The 21335-nt window shown below is 30.6% G+C and overlaps 1 protein-coding gene across 2 annotated transcripts in view; it reads right to left on the bottom strand.

The window, feature by feature from the left end:
* The window catches only part of LOC146535760 (lachesin-like), a 110860-nt gene that overhangs the window by 27321 nt on the left and 62204 nt on the right, over positions 1-21335 (bottom strand). The window contains exon 1 of one of the 2 annotated variants that reach the window (XM_085191134.1): positions 10342-10574. The exons of the other annotated variant lie outside the window; for it this stretch is intronic. The gene's annotated coding sequence lies outside the window, so the exon portion shown is untranslated. Of the gene's footprint in view, positions 1-10341; positions 10575-21335 lie in introns of those variants that run through there. 2 annotated transcript variants of the gene reach the window in all.

Below are 21335 nucleotides of genomic sequence, written 5' to 3'. Positions count from 1 at the left end.
GCCCCCTAGAACGACCTAGACCGAGGCCATTTTGCTCGTTTTTGTTCTGGACATTTTCCGTATGTATCAGTTTACACTAGCACAAAGGAATGTCTAGATTTTTTCCCTTATACTACCTACGTAGCTGACCGCAAAAGTGTAAAGAGAAAATGAAAAATCCCCTTTTGAAGTTATTGAACGTTTTTAACGGCCATGGCTTTTGCAAGATTAAAAATATATGTACGAAGTTACTTTTATATTTCGTGCCAACGACGTATTCAACTTGAAGATGATGAACCTGTCAATAGTATAATTCCGTTTATTATCAATACATTAGATGTTAAAGAAAACATTACATCTGTATCTTATTATAACATGTTTATAAAGAAAATGTGTAATATATTTGTACCTTTAATATTAGTACTATAAATAAAAAAATATCAGCTTCACGCTGTATCCCATATACAGCAGGGTAAGGAGAAAGAACTTAACTCTCCGTTCTCCTCTTTCCAAATATAAATATGTTATGTTAGAAAATAAAAAAAATAACATTGTAATTCATCATGTTTAACATTTAAACATCCTAAGAATTCAATTCATAATTGAAACAGCTTAGTATTTTCAACAATATATAAAGCTTAAATAGTTTGGAAGCAAAGTTTTTATTACTTAAGTTCTCACATTACAGAAAGTTCAAACGTATGCGTCCATGTGAATATGAATGGCGTTTCGATGTCTCGCCCTTTTGAATATATCGTGCAAGTGTTGGTACTTGTTTTTAATAAGTGCGCTGTTTTCTAGGGCCATTTGGCCTGCTATAAACATGAATGGCGCCAAAACGTCTCTCTTATCTCGAAATATTTCTTAGAGGGACGGAAACGGGGCCTTAGAGGCACAACTTAGATTCTCAAGTATGGTCCTAAGGGAACTTGAAATAAGAATCCCAAAGATCTCCAACAGAAAGCCTCAAGTTCTCATGGCAAATGGATTGTGAAAACTCGAAGTCGATTTTGATATCGAAGCTTATTTAACCGATGGCACTCTAAAGGTTGGCGTTAATGTCAATTACATTTTGTTTGGACGATTAAACAATATTAGCCCGGTTTCCGATCGATTTTATATATTTTATCTTTATATTGTGTTGAAAAATAAATACCTTGAAAGTATAAAATTTTTCAATGATCTCATGCTGTTTTAAAATATATTCCAAGTATTTTCGACTATATTTAAAAAAAACCTATTCAAAAAGAAAACAAAATGACAGAACATTTTTATTCATTAGCTTTAATGGATGAGCCGAAAAAATGATACTTGCAATTTTATATATACAGTAAGGTTTTTTTGGTCGTTTTGACTATTATATATTGCATTTATACGCTGTCTAATTAATTTTCATCTAACTTGACTTATTTTAAACTAAATTTGCTTATGACTATTCTTTAATATATATAGTTTTTTATAAATTACATTATATTTTCAAAATATATTTGCAAATGTTAGGTATAGTCTTTATTGCACACAAAAAAAGGAATTAGCATTTTTTAGGGAGATTTTTACAAATTTCCACTATCCAAAGATATTACTTAGAATTATTTATGCTGACTGATCCCGTACCCACAATGGAATGGAATTGGAATGTTTAAATATTTGCGTTTGCCACTAAGATATACTTTGATGGGAATCAAATCTGCGACCCAAGGCTCATCAGACAAAGTAACTAAGCTCCACTTAACTTTCTGGATATTTAAATATATTTAATTTAATCAATTTCGTTATATACATAACATACAACTACAAGGTCAAATGAAGTTCCCAATCTATAGAGTATTACATATCTCAAGACTTATCTGAGAGCGTGTCATGTGTCTACATATTCATGAGACGGCTCGATGCAGTAGTAGATAAGTCGGTGAATTCGTCACTAGTTTCACTTGAGGGAAGTTACTTGCTCATGAATATTAAGTAGATAATGCAGTTATTAGACGCGGATTTCAATGTTAATGTCGTGTTTAATTATACGTTACTAGAAATTCCTTAAAACTTTGTAAAATATATTTGCATGTTCATTATTTGAGACGTAGTCCTACTTCAGGTTGAAAAATAGAAGTATCCTTTTACTGCAAAATCCATTTTAACAAATCCATCCTTATATTATAAATTCGAAAGTAATTGTGTCTGTGACACAATCACGACTAAACCGCTAATCCGATTGTGATAAACTTTCATAAGGAGATGCTTGAGGCGATGCTTGAGGAGATGAGCTACTTTTTTCTCGTATTTTGTGTAATATTCTCGAAATATACTAAAATATCTTTCTATTTGATATGCAGTTTATTGTCTGATATTTTAATTACAACCGTTGCTAAGCAACCGTCACTAAGTAAGGAAGAATATCAATTTCAGTGGGAAATAACTTACAAAGATCTATTATATCTTATCTGGAGTCTATGACTCCAAATATATGAGGAGAGTAATAAGACCGTCTAATGGGTCTACAATAATCGCTTTTAGGCAATCATGCTACTATTGAAATATTGTTATAATTTGTGGTCTTAGGAAACAAATTCGATTTTTTTAAAGAAAAATCAGATATAGAAACTAGCTTCTTATTAACAACAAGAAGAGTAAAAATATTTATTAATCATGTTTAATTCTTTACATGAATGATGGCGAATAAGGAGCATTGGTCCCGCGACTAGCTGCCACGCATTTTCGTCTCGGTCTACTGACTCGCTTTTGTGATCATCTTCTATGTTTGATATGTGATATATTACATGTGTCACCGTTGCAGAATTTTCTGTATACCTTATTTTTCTTGTATGATTAATATACTATTGGATCTTCTTTGAAAATCAAAATAGTTGTCAATAATATCAAATACATATACTCGTATCTTAAAGATATAGTGTACTAATAAAAAGTGTTATTGAATTTGGTATATTTTTAAAGGTCAATGTGAAGGAAGTCATTGTGTCGTTTGTATAATATTTTTTGAAACTAACCTATTATAAAAAATAATTGCCTCCGTGTTTATGATTGCATATGTAACACATATGTGTTTGCGGGGCAATAATAGTGTCTTCTAATATGATTTTATTTATTTATTTTTCATTTTTTATTTAAATTATTTTAAATAGTACTAAAACTTTCATATTAAAGTATAGAAGAGTGGGATTTGTGTTAATTTTTTGAAATATTTGAGGTTTTGGATATAACAAAAAAATATAAATAATAAATAATAATAATGCCAGATAAAAGTTCATTGTTTCAGCATCAAAAATATGACGTATACAAATTCTATACACAAATATCTCCTCAAGGATGGAAAATGTAAAGCAGGTTCCACGTAAAAGATCTGGACAACAAAATCCACAATTGTGACATCCCCAGAAGGTTGTCTCATAGCGTCTGTCTAAACGCTATAACATTATAATAATGAAATTTTGTAACACAATTTAAATTCAATGGGGAAAATTTTATGGTTTTTTCTTTCAATTATTTAACTTCTCGAGTTCTTTTTTGGGGTCCTCTAAATATACATAAACATAAATCACGTACGAGCATAAAAGTCACATTTAATAGTGCTACGAAGTGTATCATTCTCTATTCTACTAAAGTAATGGGGAAGTATTATTATAGTGGGCAAAGTTAGAGTTATAGTAATAAAGAATTATTTGAGGCGAATAAATACTGTGAATAATATTACAATACAATTTTATTACATTTACCCTATTTTTTTATGCAAAAAGTAACTTGTTGTTTTTTCTACTTATCCAGTCATGTAATTTTGTTAGCGAAGCTGGCGGATATAGGTGTAAAATTACAAAATGGGATGAGATTGTTTGTACGCAAACAGGCAGTGTCCGCTTATTAGATGGGCCTTGAGTAATAAAAACATCGCCTTATTACACGAAGGGCTCCAACCCCTGAGGATACAGAAATTTAAGTTGTAACGTAAGTTTATTTTCACAATAACAATTTACCATTTTACATTTGTTTTTACTTCTTTTAACGACACTATTGAATTTTAATAAACACTATAAAGCGACTCGCTCTCTACATAGAAAGTACATGATATCTTTTTTTTCTAGTTTATGGTGAGTAAAATTAATTTAATATAAATTAATATTCGAAGATTGGCAATTGAAAAGTATTTTAATTTATTCGTAAGGTCAGAAATATCTAATATAAACTCCTAAAACAATGTAAAACACAATTTTTTTTTATTTAATCGATAAGTATAATAAAAACGCCTTCAAATTTATTATTTGTAAGTTTTCACGATTTTAGCGGAAATTGTTTCTTTATTGTGATTTCCGTTGGTCTTGTAAACAAATTCACTATATTGTAAATATCCTGAACGAAAGTTACGTCAATCAGTTGATACCTTGTTAACAAGACCGTGTGACATCATATTATCATAGCAGCATTGTTATTTAAAAATACGAAAAAAAATATATAACCGTAAAAGTTTTTATTTTATGAACTAAAATTAACATTTTCTGATTGCTTATCTAAACTACACTCTGGTAACGGCAGTAAAAATTCAGCAAAAACTGGGGAACGGAAGTATCTTAATACTAGGTTCCCAGGTACCCTATGCCTACCTACAGAGCGTAAAATATTTGTAAAGAAATTAATTTTCTCCGACAAATACGTAAATTTCACACAGTTTTCTCTATAGAATTTAATAAAAATTAGTGTACAATTTCAATATTGCTTATATATAATCAACTTGTAAATTCATCGCCATCTTGGGCTTGTTAAAACGTATAACGAAAATTTGTTCTCGACCCCGAAGCTTATAAATATTAATATTTCCTATCTCAGCTGTTAATTACCCAGACAACTACGGATGAACTCCACCCGGTATTCATTAGGCCAAACTTAATTAGCTCAGACAAACCCTGGCGACTTGATAAGGTTATATTTTGATTAAATTCTATGTTATTATTTTAATTTTTATTATTTTGGACATTTTTATACCATAACAGGAAGTAGTCGCGGTAGTGATTATTTTAACCACGAAATATATATACATACTTAACGTAATGCTAAAGCACAGCATAAACTCTTAATTCATATACTAATTGATTTGAAATAACCTTAATATCTATATTCGTTGAAAAATAGAGAACGGAGTGTCTTAACACCAGGTTCCCTCTGCCTGACCTGCTGCGTGCGGGATTTAGCGTGAAGTTTATTAATTTATTTTTTCTAATACCTATTAGAGATGTTGAGGTAAATTGTAAAAAAATTAGGTTTGCAATTTAATTAATATTCACGGCGGCCTTGAATTCTATAAATATAGATATAATAAATGGTCTTGGCAGAGGGTCAGACGCATAAAAAAGTGATGTTGCTATTTATTTTATTTTATCTCAATTTTTTTTGAGGTACGGAACCCTAAAAAGAAATCATTTAAATTATATTTATGATGGTAATTATATAGAATATACAAATATTATTCGATTTTGTAGTGTTCATCTGGTTTTTACCGAATTGCGTTAGAAGGATGGCACTGTTATTAATTTATTGATAGTCCAATCCTTATCAAGTAGAGCATTGCATTATATTATAAAAGCTTGCTAAAAATAAACTAAAAATCGCTTTTCAATACTGTATTGGATCGCAGAGCAAAGATAGGAGCGTATTCGACTAAAGTAATCTGCCATTAGGGCAAAAAGCTCTCCTCACTTATCTGCGACATCTGGACGATGTTTATATTTTGAGGGTCCACGACAACCTCTGTAACGACAAGCTTATCGTCGTCTGTAGGTCCTGATAATCTGAGATTAGCCCTACAATGCAAAATTGACCTTCGGACATATGCAGGAGAAACTATATTACAATTATTCTAAATCAAGCCTTTAGTATTCTGTATGTAGAATCGTAATAGATGTAGACGAAAATTTATGATTTACTTTTCTACAGCTGGATTTTGTGTAATTCTAATGAAATTTAATTCATTTGCATATATATATATTTTTCATTTTAATTTGTATGAAATTAGTAACCCCTGACAAAGGAAGGCAAAATAAAAGGATATTATATAAAAAATATAAACATTTCTTTGTGTAATTTCACAAACTCAAAAAAGCTATAATTCATAAATTCTACAAGTTCTTTTTCAGTGAGTGTTGAGTGGTGGAACTCAACGCCGCGGTTTTGTCTTGTTACCAGAGCGAAGAAAAAAACATATAATAAATAATTATCATTTTCCTCGAGATGGGATCGAACAAACAACCGTCGCGTTACAGTCTCTCCTCTGCTAGTTATTATTATTATAACTTTAAAAAAATAAGCATCATAGATATAGTTTATGATACGTATAAAAACAATTGTACGAAAAATAACATTACTTCCCACTACAACACACTAGAGTGAAGAGATACTATAAACATAAAAGTGTGTTGTTACGACGCAAATTAACGAGTGCACATGGCGACCACTGCGGACGAAATGAGTGGCGCTCATCATTTCGACAGTACTAAAGCAAAACATGTATAAGAATATTCTATTCCCAGGATTTTTGCATAAATCACATAAAAGCTTTGTACAATAGATAAGTATATATTATAAAATATATTTTATATATAACTAGCGGACGCGCGCAGCTTCGCTTACGTATTTAGAGGCGAATTCAAAAAAACCACGAAACATGTGGTTCAATGAAATATTTTTAAGAGTCTAAATTTCAAATTTTATAAAAATCGGTGGCGATTTAATGAATTTTCCATACAAACTTTCAACCCTTTATTTGCACCCTTAGGGGAAGAATTCAAGAAAACATGAAACATGTCTTCAGTTAAATACTTTTTAATTGAAGACAAGAATCTGAATTCCAAATTTTATAAAAATTGGTGCCGATTTAAAAAAAATTCTATACAAACTTTCAACCCCTTATTTGTACCCTTAGGGGGAGAATTCTAGAAAACGATGAATCACGTGTTCAATTAAATACTTTAAAAAATCTAAATTTCAAATTTTATAAAAATCGGTGCCGATTTAATTTTTTTTCCATACAAACTTTCAACCCCTATTTCGCCCCTTTAGGATTAAAATTTTTCAAAATCCCTTCTTAGTGGATGTCCAGATTAAAAAGTAAACATCTATATATATATATATATATATATATAGATAGTAGAGATTTTTAAAATATGTATATTTTCAGCTGCACACTTCATTCTAAATAGCAATTATTCTAGATAGAGACTAGTGTCAAGACACTGTGTTCCCGGGTGTGTTCCACTTCCACTGTGTTCACTGTGGTGTTAAGTATACTTTTTTAATAACATTAATTGTTATAAATCCGTGCACTGGTTCTATAAAATGTTTTTCCATAAAAACTGGTTCTATAAAAAATCTAAATATTCTTTTTTTAATGTATAATGTTGTAATAAAATATTTATAGCAATCATTAACTTTCCTACACGACAATCAACAACACTGAATCTAAAATTGAAACATTCCTAAAAATATAAAAATAATCTAAATAAATTTGAAATTTCTATCAGAAAATTAATAAAATATTAAAACGCCATTAACTAAGGCCAGTCATGACGCAAGCGTACAAGCGTGTTACTGTAAAGGCGACAGGTTGTGGGTTTGATGCCCACTTGAGGAAATGAAACATTTAATATTTTAATTTCTTCGCCCTAGTATAGAAGTAAAGCTCGGCGTTCAATATAGCCTTACCTTAACACGCAATGCGGGATACAGCGTGCAGATTAAAAATAACATAGTACATTATAATTTTAAACATACAATTGATAAGTATATAAATTTTATATATTCATATATAGACCGATTGGATCTTAGCCGATTTATTTATTCCTCAGGCTCTTCCACCGCAATAATGGCGCCTCAAGCGGTAATGTGTGGTCATAAATTAAACAGTAATAAGTAGAGACAACGACGACGCTGTTAACGACTAAACACTCAGCGATAGTGCAATAAACGTTTTTATGTACTTTAGTACTAAATATAAGTAAATATTTTGTATGTACTTATAATATTAAATTATATGGGACATTCATATTTATTTTATAATATTTATTTAAAAATATTCAACAAATGATAGTAACTTTTAACAGTACTGTAAATTAATTATAATTGATATAAAAATCCTTACAAAATAATACTTTTAATTTTTGAAATACTTCAATCTTAAAAATGTAATATACATTAAAATTATACTATAAAGCATTAATGTTATTTTTCAAATGCTTACAATCCACTACCAAGTAATCTCTTAACGAGTTCGTGCATCTCGGAGTTTGAGAAAGAAGTTTTATAGGAGCTGTGAAAGCCGAACCTTATTACAAGTCACTAATCTCAGGGGAAAGGAAATGAGTGAAGTTATATAAAATAATAAAAAAGACGTTTCCTCCTTCGGAATCTTTTAAAAGTCACACCCAATATACTTTTTTAATTTACGTCTCAAGTTTTTACGGTAGTAAGATGATTTTAATCGTATTAAAATTTAAGAAAAGGATGTTTACAGTGTTTAATAAACTAATTTTTTAGAAGCTAGAGTCGTAGTTTTAAAATACTTCTTGGATTGGATATGTTTATCCTTAGTTCTATCTCTTTTATTTTTTTATAAAATGAAATGAATCTAATAATTGATGACTCTTAAATATTTTTTGATTTTTAAATCATTAGCAAGAACGGTCATATCATAATCCAACATTGTAATATAAAAAAATATATATTTGTAGACTAATTTTATCATAAGTTTTGAGTAAACTTTTGAGTTTTGTGTTTTATATTAGTAGTGTGTACATTTTTTTGCAGGGCAGGCAGGGAAAACTTGGGAACGTGGTTTTTAAGACACTCCGTTACCATAAAGACACTTCTATTCCTCATTTTTAGCAGAACTCTGGAGATATTGCGGAACTCAAGGCAAGTAAATTAAAATATTTTAATTTCCTCGAGTAAGAATCAATCAATGTGTACATACATATATTACGAATAGTAACAACCCTTTTTAAATTTATTTCCATAATATATCAGAAAATAATACAATAAAATGTGTAATTCAAAGGAAATTCGATAATGGTTCAATAAAGTTGTCTTCTCTTTTTATCCAATTATCCTCCCGATGTCAACCTGATCCTCAATGTTTACTCAATTACACATGAAAGCAAGTTTCTGTATGTCCTGTGTTTATAGATATTATGTATCATATTATTTTATGTACAAAAGATAAACAAGTTGAATGGTATTTAATTAACTATATTTATTATAAAAAAATATATAACAATAATATAATAAACATATTGGTTGGCATCTTTCTGTTATCGAATTTAGCTTGTCCTTTTTACTAATGGTTAATGTTTGAACCCATAAAGCAAGCATTCAGAGTTTGTAGACTTGTTTTATTTATAAGAAATTACTCGATTAAATAATCAAGACAAGTGTTTTGTTTAACTTCACGATGTATCCCACATACCAAGTTAGGCAGAGGGAACTTGGGAACCTAATATTAAGACACTCCGTCCACATTTTTCGCCAAATTCTGGAGGCATTGCATCTTGAGTGGCGGAACTCAACGCCGCGCCTTGCTTTGGTATAAGAGGGAAGAAAAGAAAATATTAAACAATTCATTTCTCCTCGAGTTCCTCGAGTGGGAGTCGAAACCACAACCTGTCGCATTTACAGTCGCACGTTTGCGCCCCTACACTGGCCTTCAAGACAACTGATAGCATTATTGCTATTTTAGGTAACATTATTTTTAATAAAATAAATATTATTTATGAAAATACTTTATGATTGCAGAAAAAAGCGAGTACAACAAAAGTCTTGCATGTATTGAATACCTACTACTTAAAAATTAGAACTAATATAGAAAATAAATTCCTTCCTAAGAATTAATACCGCGTTGTATTAATTTCTAATGAAAATAAAACATAAATAATGTATTTTTTTCCTTTGTAAGCTGACAATAACGAAATTTAGACAAAACCGTTCGTTTGTTCAGAAAATAAAGTAAATTGAAAGAAAATTAGGAGGTAGCCACAAAGTCATTAATTGGGATGGTGTTCTTTGTAGTTCTGATTGCATTCTTCGCTGTTACATAGAAAATAGTTTTGATTCGACAAGATTTTATCTAATAGAAGTTTAAATTATAAGCATTAAATAGAATCCTTTTTAATAAATATAAATTAAACATTTCAATAATGAAGATAATGAATTGATAATAATGAGTTAATAAAATATTTCAATACAATAAGACTGAGATAGAAAAAACCTATAAACCGTTGATTATGTGCTGCTGAAATAAATAAATAAAGACAATATAATAAGTAATGAGTATTTTAAAAATTATAAAATAAAAAAAATAAAAAAAATACTTACAATTTTTTTCACACAAAAAACCACATATCTCTGCGATCCAATGCATAAACACTATATAATTCAACTTAAAACTTGTTCAAAACGAATGCTTTCATATAATTTTCAAATAAATTCATTTTTAAGTTTCATACAACGGCAGTTCAAACTTTTCGTATCGCCTACAGTCGTTACAGCGGCTACGAGCTACGGCGTAGCGTCCGCCCAGTTTCGCGGGGCGCGGCGCACTGACGTCGGGGCCTCTTGACAAGACAATCTTTCCCCGTACAGTAGTAGCCCTCAACAGATAACAACTTGTGAGCTTTCACGCGAGCTACGGGACCTTTGTTTTCTAACGCTATAACGGGCTACTCCCTTAAATAATGGAATATTTATGAGGTTTTGTTAATACTATGGATCGTTTCACGTTTTAGTATTTTGATCTTAAAGTTAATTATTAGTTTTATAGTAAAAAGTGATAAGAATATGATATGTAAAAATAAGTAGGTAAACGAATGTAGAACTTGTGAAAAGTCATGTTTTTCAGGTTCACGCTCCATCCCGCATGTAGCAGTTCAGACAAACGGAGTGTAGTATTAAATTACTTTGTTTTCCAATTTCCGATAGCTACGGAGGCATTGCGTGTTGCGAAACTCAACGCCGCTTTCTCCCTCTGCACCAGTACGAATAAATTAAAATATTAAGAATTTAATTTCCTCGGTTGTGGATTGAACCCTGTCGCGGTTACAATCACACACTTGTGCCCCTGCGCCATGACGGGCATCTTTATACTCTTTACATATAAAACATACAAATGGATGGGATAGCAAAAATCAATTCTTCAGTTTACTTTCAACTTTTGTCTCACGCATTTTTTCGTTCCGAAATAAGATTGTGTTACGCACACATATATAAAGCAGACAGCAAACAAGATAACATTCGCTAGGACCTTCTCCGCGGGAATCTCATTTTCAATATGTTTTTATAACTTTCTGTAAGGAAATGAGGTGGCAGTACGCGTCGCCCGGAGGCGGCATTGTCATCATAAACCAGCCGAGGCCTTCTTTATAAATCCCCTCCAAATGTACCTTTATACGCATTAGGCCATAACATAGCGGATTCGTTTTTGCTCGCTATTCTTTATATCCGACAAATAATATACATCCCTTTTTATATGAAATTATTTATTTGCACTCAAGTTTTTACTGTAAATTGAGATAATATCTCAAATACAATATACTGGTGCTCGCGCGCAACTTCGTTGGCTTTAACTTTATGATCGTTTCTATAAAATAGTTCAATTCAAATCCACCCAGTATTTCCGAGTGTGTGAGTATACAAACATTATATAAACAGAAAGAAAACATTTTAAAAATCATATATTCAAGTTCCATGTCTGTTTTTTTAACAATTTTTAAAATTTTATTCCACACTTAGGAAAGAAAAATATTTATTAAGAAAAGGTATAAAAAAAAATTTATTCATCCCGCTATTTTCCCATGTCTATTTTTTCATTACAGTAAATTATTTTAAAAAAATATTTCAAATGTACAGACTCACTTTTTTCTAACTTAACTCTCTTAATATAACAGATAAAATAAAGATAATAGCATAGTTGTATTTGAAATAGTTTCTTATTACTTATATTTTACTTTGACAGTCGTGCGTCGATTGAACTTTTCAAATGTCATTTAAGCTGCGGGGAGAATATCGTCTTTTTGTTCTAAGCTTTTCGTCTTCAAGACTTAGAAACAATTTATTGAGAATACATGAAGCTAGACAAAGAGAAATGTATCTATATAAAAGAAAAGTATTATAGGTATATGAGGCCGTCGTTGCTCAGGGGTACAAGTGTGTGACTAACGCGACGGTTGTGGATTCGATCCCCTCTCATGATTTGATCATTTTTTACTCATAAATAGGCCTTAATCTTATAAGATCACTTTGCGTCCGTCTGTCTGTCAAGAAATGATTGAAATGATGATGAATTGAAATTAATAATTGAAATTCAAACTATATATTGAGATCTACGATCCCGTTTACTTAAAAAAAGATGTGGCCGTTTATGTCGCAAAAAGCTTGTAAGACGTAATGTCAGACGTCCTCCAGCTAAATGGGGTGATGACATTTCCAAAGTGGCTGGCAACGGCTGGCTGCGGAGAGCTGAAGATGGAGCTTAATGGTATGCTATTGGAGAGGCCTATGTCCAGCTGTGGACAAAGACAGGCTAATGATGATGATGATGAAGATGAAGATGGAGAAAACAGTAGGAATTGGGTAAATATAAATTTTGATTTGAATTATAATGTAAATATGTTTTATTATAGTAGCATCATATAATAAAAATATAAGGGTATTTTAGTATGAATTATAAAATAAGTCAAATATTACAATAGTAGATAATATTAAGTTCTCTAAATAAAACCTTCTAAAATAAAATGGTCTTGAGTAAGTCGTTCACTCAGTCCATTCTTGTCAAACCAATACTTAGCTTAGTTCTAAATTGTTTTCGAAGTCTATACTCTATTCTAACTTGTAAAATAACTTGCAAGACTTACAACATATTTAATCGAAAGTAATCTTGGAGTATTATTAATTAGAAATTCCATGTAAGTTTATTTTGTTTTGTTGTTAAAATTTTAATATTTAAAACATAATATATTTGTCTAATATAAACTTAAGTTTCCAAATATAAACACATATGTATTAGAAACCTATTTTTACATATTAACTTACTAAAAGTATTAAAGATATTTAATAAGTACAACGAATATATATTTTTCACACGCTACGCACGAGTTTGCACTTAATAAAAAAAATAGTATACACCGAAAAGCTTTCCTATTCTAAATAAAATATTGTTATAATCACAAAGGAAAATAACCATATCGTAGATGAGGCTTAGCATTGAAATGAAAGGTGTTAAGGTAAAATATTTGTGCGTTTTTGTCGGTTAATGGAAATTCTTTGTAGGGATATTCCAAGCGGGTGGCCGGTGCGACTTTGGAAAATCGGGTTAGCCACGACGAGCATACAGCGCGACAGAATCGCCGTACAATCTTTTAGGTTAATTCTATTATTTTTTTCTTATATCTACCTGCGATAATATGTTTTTCCATTTAATTATGTGTAATAATATATTAAAGAAAGAGAGTAGAGGCACAAGCGTAAAACGATGGAAACATTGCGGTAACAGCAAATTTGAGAAAAACAGTTTTATTTCAATACGAGTTAGGTACAATTATCTTTAATTTTTCGACAAAATATATTTAATTGTTTCTTGAAATTATTAATATTGTAGTACTACGTAAAATTACGAATTAAATGTATGTAGTAAACGTGTCGATGTGGTGTTATGTACGATCTCGGACGTTTCTTAAAAGCTCATACTGTTACTCTATGATAATATTAACAAAATCAGTTTGTAAAAATTGCATAACCTGTCATTTAATATTTAAGTTTACTTTAGTCAGGACCGCGCACAATTTACGAGCTTATTCCCCTAATTTACTATAGTAGTTACGTTCATCATTATGTCACCGCAAGCGATATCGTACATCGTCAGCAGAGTGCACTCTACGTAAAGTATCTGTCTAATATTCTTCATATTAAAGATGCTCTTAAATGTAGCACAATGTAAGATTGCCACCTTGACGTACCTTCATAATGCAGGCACACTATTACTAGTGTATAGACAAAATGGTTATTTATTAACCTTTAGTTGGCCAACTAATTTTTCTTCTCTACTCTTTTTAAACTAATCTTTTTCTTCGATTATCTTTTGTAAGATGTTTCAGAACTTAATTTTTTACGTGCCAATGGTATTTATTACGCTTAGCAAGTTTTGCTCAGACAATATTTCATTATTTCTTATAATTTAGGTAAACTCGAGGTGAGATAGCATTGACAGACGGACAGACAGAGAAAGTGATCCTATAAGGGTTTCCTTTTTACATTTTGAGGTACGGAGCCTTAAAAAAATATACATTATATTATCTTTCTTAGTAAAACTCATGGCTTATCCTAGTGATAAACAACGTATAACTTTTTTTTATATCACATAAACCATTAGCCAAAATGAAAATATATCGAGGGCGCTATCGTTAAAATATTGACTTTTGTATTTTAATTTTAAGAATTGGTATTCTGTTTCAACTTGTTAACGGTATTTACCTCTTTCAATTTCAGGCTCTTATGATATTAGATTGCTTGAATAATTCAAATTGAGTTAAAGATTTTACCCTGTAATTAAGATATAAATTGTTAAACGCAATTTAGTGGTATATTATTTAGATCTTTGTTTTACTTAGAATCGTATCTGTTTAAAATAAATTTCGCATCAACAAGGGCGAGGACGATAGAATCTACTAATTAATTTGTGAATATTTAATTTAAGTTTTCTGTTTATATATAGCTATTCTAGTTAAAGTGTTTCTGTTTAATCTAAGTCTAATGGAGTTTTTAGGAAAGATATCATTGACGCAAGATTTTGACAACTACATCTTAAATATCTTTTCGTAGGATAGACAAGATAGATATTGTTGATATTCATCTTTTGATATGCCATGTACGTCAGAGTCAGCGTGCCCGTCATCGTTTATCTAATATACAGATTAGCCTTTGAAGAACTGAAGATCAGATGAAGAAATGATAAATATTTCATTCGTATTCGTCATGTTTTTAATTTTTTAGCAAAAAAAAGTCAAAAACAAGCAATGGTTACGTATTCAATGGACTTGGACACTTGGAGAACATTTTAACGTACATTTTATACAAACATTCGTTTCGACGTCCCAGTAAGGCTAAGTAAAGCATTATATTTCAATACTTAGCAGAAAATATATTTAATACTAGGTACACTATTTTCAAAGGGTATTTGCTAAGAAATGAGAAATAAGAAATTCTCCATCCTCGTAACATAAGCACAATATCAACATGTTCGTAATATTTTATTAAACATAAAAAACTGCTTGTATGAGACAATAAACAATTTCAATAAATTATTTCAATAAGATATTTAAACTTTACTCTGCTTCCATAAATATCAATTAAAACACAATTTATGACGAAAATTAAAAGATCTAAATTAATCTAGTAATTTTTTTAAATATCTAATCTAATTTACACACTTCTTTGGTGTCCAATGCCAATATAATAGCTGATAACTTCAAGTATAGATGTCACCATCGCAAATGTGAAAGAAAAAGCAACGTGCCTTTTCTTTTTGTAGGGAAGAGCACTTAGAGAGAAGACCGATTTAAGAAATCAGGTTACTGTTCTCGGTGATACGTTTGCCACGTGTTATAGACGCTAAGATTTGATAAAAAGGACTTTTTAGTATGCTATCTTTATTTTATTTTATGTATTTTGTGTAGATATTTAAAATTTGCAACTTTTAATAATTCTAATAAAGACTTCTTAGAGACATTCGTTGACTATGACGTTCTGTTGAATTCGGTGAAAAATGAAGAACGGAAGTGTTTTAATAGGAACGGAGCATCTTAACAGTAGGTTCTCAGGTTCCCTGCCTACTCTGTTATGCGTAAATCAGAAAAATAGTTTTTTTTATTATTACCTTTCTATATTCTGCTCTGATACGAGGACATACATATATCTGAATGTTAAATGTTATATTTTTGCCATAGTTTTATTATGTTTAATTTAGTTAGTTCTGTATGCATATTCTATAATTTATTGTACCGTAATGAATATATATAACGATATTAGTGGCAATATCAGAAGCCAAAACATACTGCGACTAATGGCCCTTGAAGAGTACTTAAGGTGAAGATGACCAATAGAGTGGCCTGAAATATAATACCCGGACTGTGGTACTAAAGTAAATTACTATAGAGTAGTCCTTCACTTAACACATTTATCGTATGAATAAGGCATTTTATGTAGCTAATAGTGCAGGCCAGTCGTGTCGTAAGCGCGACTGGTCGTGGGTTCAGTTCCTACTCGAAGATACGGAATGCCTTCAGGGTTTAGTGGAAAGCGGGGAACGGAAATGTCTCAATGGGTTCTTAACGGTTCCCAGATTTCCTCTGCCTAATGAAGCGTAAAGCTAACAAGTTGTTTTTCCTTAGATAATGCAATATGTAAATACTATTTAATTTATTTTATAAGAATTTTATAATTGACACCCAAAAATTAGATATAAACATAATTTTTAATATTATGAAGATTACATACTACCAATTACCATCAGATGTATCAAATTTAATTGATTCTATTCAAATTAAGATATCACTTTACATCAGTAGACTAGAAGTCCTTTGTACGGAAGCTCGCAAAGCATTAAGGTAGAGGGCTAGTAAATCACATTATATCCCAAACCATTAGGGTCCTCGTCCGCACGCTCTCAAGTATATCACCGGCTATTTATCGTACTGAGATCTTTCACTCATCAAGTCGATGTCATCAAGGGAATGACGGACGACAAAATTACCCAGTTATGAGATTACACCCACTCACGTACACTAAACCCTTAATGAAGATGCTCTTAATAGAAAAACAAGATCCGTATTTATTTTTAGAGTTTTTCTAAACAGAATTTTTGTCTAAAATTCAGTTGGTGCCAGAGAATATGGTATACGAGTGTATGTGATGCATTTGGAGATACATTTAATAATAGTCTTAAAAAAAAATAATCGAAATAGTTCAATATATATTTATTTATTTTAAAAATATTATCAAAAAATATATAATAATAGTATATAACCAAAATGTACTTTGTAAAGCATATTTACCAAAATATATTGTAATAATGTACTTTAAAACGTTATAGTAAACTACAGTTTATTACAGACGAGGTCAATTTACAATTGCTCAACTAAATTTTATTTATATACAATGAATCAAAACTAACTTTTTTATTCAACACATTTCATGAAATACTGTTTTTAAAGCAGTAGTACTAGCGAATTTGCCTGTATAAAATACGGAATACCGGAGTTTTAGAAATGTATATTTTTGTTTGAAGAAAAAAGGTGAAGCGTGTCATATAATAAAAGCAATTTTTTATCGAAAAAAAAACTAATAACGTGCGGAAAATGCGTAATATTATAAAATACTGCACTTAAGCTAATAAAAAATTATCTATAAATTGAAAACACAATTCAAAACTGAAGATTAAATTAAATTGCCTTATCCAATATATATTAATTTATTATTTCTAACAAAACAACAGGAAATTCACGAGTAGAGTTCATTTCGTTTCTTTAAAACGGCCTGAAGTCATAAAAATGACAATTATTGTAGCAATTTGTGCATGCAGTGGTGATTGTTATTCGGCTAACTCTGCACAGGGTTGCCTAGCCTGGCCTGGCTCGGAGGTATTAAAGCAGTAAATTTTCATTATGATCTCGCCTAAATTTCAAATACCACTGTTTTATAACGTATTGTTTAATTAAGAGGAAACAACTTAACATCAATTATTTATTGGCTATTTTGCTAAAGATAGTCTACTTACAAGTGGCAATCGATCGTTTATTAAAAATATCCCCCTTTCATACCGTGCCTTTCACAAAAATTAACCATGTTATGGTTAATTAACTACCTTCACGCTGTAACCCGCATGTAGCGGGATATTTGAAATAACATTTTATTATTTAATAAAGATTTTTTTATGTTTTTTATAGAATTATACTGCAATTTTTTATTTTACTATGTTTATTATAATGTAACAAATATATAATGTCATTTTTGTTGAACATTAGATACCCTCAATTTTATTCCCTTAACAATTTCATTTTGAAATATTTCCGTAAAAGTCTAAACTAAAGATTCAATTTCCTCTGTTTATACTTGTCGAGGCTTTAACAAATCACTGTCGTAATTCTTGAACAAATCCGAGGTCAACCTATTGTGACTTCAAAGAGGCGGCGACTTAATTAATTACTCAAACGTTTGAATTCAAAGTTTCATCAAACACCACAGCACATAAAACCAAATTGACTTTGAGATTACTTAGTAATTCTAATTAAAATTTAGAAATTCAATATTTAGAACAATAATAAATAATTGGAATTTTTTTTATATTTATGAAGACAGTGATATCATCCCCCTGGCCCATTTAAACAACATTTCTCATTTCAAAGCTAGTATTGTTTTCTTATAATCATTTGCATAAACATTAACATGAAGTTATTAAAAGAGTATTTATACATCATCAATATGCATTTAGACAATTTGAGGAGCTCGGATAATGGACTCACCCTATGGATGGATTCGGCACTCATATGGTGAATCCATGGACTGTGAAGTAGTTTCTTCTCTTTGTATGTCCGCTATTAATATTTCGCTTGAGATGTTGGGTAGCAGAATTCGGCAGAAAGTAGGAAACGGAGTGTCTTAACACTAAGCCTACCTTGGTGTAGACAAAGAACAATATGATTAAAACGAGATACTTTTTGTATTAAAATCTATTTTATTTAAGCTTCGATAATTTTGACGGTATCAATGTATTTAAAAATAACACTGATGCCGTCAAAACTGCAGGTAGCTTTCAGATATTGAAACATGTCGACGGATGTAGCAACAGCGTGTGATAGATATCTTCGCTGGCTGATAGGCGGACAGTGTCCGTACATTGTACGTCCACCCTGTCATACTCCATACCGTTTTCAATTTCCGTTAGTACTACGGGAGACACGAGCAAATGTATATATCATTGATTAAAATAAAAATGCGTGAAAAACCGTTCTCGTGTTTCACGCTGGATCTGTCACTGTAAAGGGTATTATATGGTGTTTTACGAGCGTTGAAAAAGAATGTTTTGGCAATCTTGTTATATTAAGAGAATATGTTATTTTTCTGTTTTCTACTTATGTATTTATGTCAATACGTATATTTTTTACTTTAGAATAGCTCACATTTTGATAATCTGTCTATCCATTAAGAGGAATAGAGTGCTCGTAGACGAGAAATACCTACATATATCACATACTATACAAATATATTTATTATCTTGGAAACCATTCAAAAATCAAAATAATTATGTACTATATGTTATAATAATTATAAAACTTATACTTAGCTCTGTGATCCGCATATAGGGGATGGGCACAGAAACATAGTATTAAGACACTCCGTTTCCAGGTATTAAATGGCGTAATTCAACGCCGCGCTTTTTCATTGGTATCGTGAGCGAAGAAATAAAAATATTAATAGATAATAATTTGTTCCCCCGAGTGAGGATTGAACCCACAACCGGCAATGCTGTCTGCATTTTACGTTAATAATCTAATAGTAAATGTACCTTGCATAATTCATTCATTAAAACTCAGTTTTAATAACACGTTATAAAATATATTTCATTGGCCCCTTCTTCTTATGTATACCTTCGTTAAGACGATTTAAGGTCTTCATTTACTTCACAAAGTGAAATTAAAGAGCCTGTTAAAAGCTTGACATGACAAAGTGCTATTATAACTTTAAAGTCCATAAGCCCTACGTGCAGTAATTTCGTTAATTACTTACGCCCGTGTGAAAGTAATTTGATACATACCGCTCTCAAGTCTGAGATTGATCTTAAGATGGCGTTTTCATTCATGCAAAGTAGGTTGATTTATATTTTCAGAGGCGATATTTGATGATTCTCAAGGAAAATATGGCATATGGCAATCTTTTAATATATTATAATATAATTATTATTTATCGAATACAATTAAAAAATACAGAATGGACAAAGTGCCATACAAAGTTTAAAATATATTAAAAAAATAAGTTTTTGCCCAAATAAATTATAATGTAATTCTCAAAATATGAAAACGTATACGGTATGTGAGAACCCATAACATCAAAAATTATTGAGATCGTAAATAAAATTGTAATTAGACACGCTTTTAGGAAAGTTAATATATTCACCGTAGCTAATGAAACTGAAACGTAACGTAAAATAAATTACAACTTGATTTTTTGATTAAGAATAATTTATGCTGTATAATTACTAATTACACACCAATTATTTTTTTTTTTTTGTGATATACCACGGCGGTAAAGCGCGGCGTTGAGTTCTGTTCCTCAACACGCAATGCCTCCAAATTTTGTAAGTAGTGGTAAGTGGAGAGCGGAATGTCGTAACACTAGGCTTTCTCTGGCTACCCTGCTATATGCGGGAAACAACGTGAAGCCGAAGAAAAATTTAATTAATTATTATTTCTTAGTATTTACCCCTACATTGCCATAGTTAAGTAAAAACCTCTGAAACGACTGTTGTAAATTGCACAAAGACTGCAACTTAATACTCTTTAGTCAGACTAACTATGATAAAGACTTAGGCTCTACGTCTAGATCCTTTAACCGTGCCTTATCACGTTTGACCTTAATCTTAAACGAAATTTGTTATATAAGATTACTAGTGGGCGCGCGCAGCTTCGCCCGCTTATTTTAACCCTTAGGGGTTGCATTAAAATAAAACACGAAACATGTGTTCAATGAAATATTTTTAAGAGTCTAAATTTCAAATTTTATAAAAATCGGTGGCGATTTAAAGATTTTTTCATACAAACTTTTACCCCTTATTGGCACCCTTAGGGGGTAAATTCTAAAAAACCATGTGAAACACGTGTTTAATTATACTTTTAAAAATCTAAATTTTAAATTTTATAAAAATCGGATTTAATTTTTTTCCATACAAACTTTCAACCCCTATTTCACCCCTTCAGGGTTAAATTTTTCAAAATCCCTTCTTAGTGGATGTCCAGATTACAAAAGTAAATGTCTGTCCAAATTTCAGGTTTCTCCATCAGCGGTTACGGCTGTGCGTGCGTATTACTGTTGGAGATCCTCTTAGACATATAAATGTTTACTATATAAGCAAAAATTAATTGTATTGCATGCTTACCTACATATATAACTAATACGAAATAATATAACAGAAATTCCGACATAAATGTCAGAAATTAATGTATATACTGATTAAACTTGTACAGATTTACTACTGACTGTATTATTTTTGATCAATATATTTAAAAAAGTATGTAAAAAAAAAGACTATAAATAAATAGGTTTTG

The sequence above is a fragment of the Heliconius melpomene genome, chromosome 10, assembly GCF_056956725.1.
Source record: "Heliconius melpomene rosina isolate 202511_hmr_F chromosome 10, ASM5695672v1, whole genome shotgun sequence".
Classification (NCBI taxonomy): Eukaryota; Metazoa; Arthropoda; class Insecta; order Lepidoptera; family Nymphalidae; genus Heliconius; species Heliconius melpomene.
This window is presented reverse-complemented; position numbering and strand designations above follow the sequence as displayed.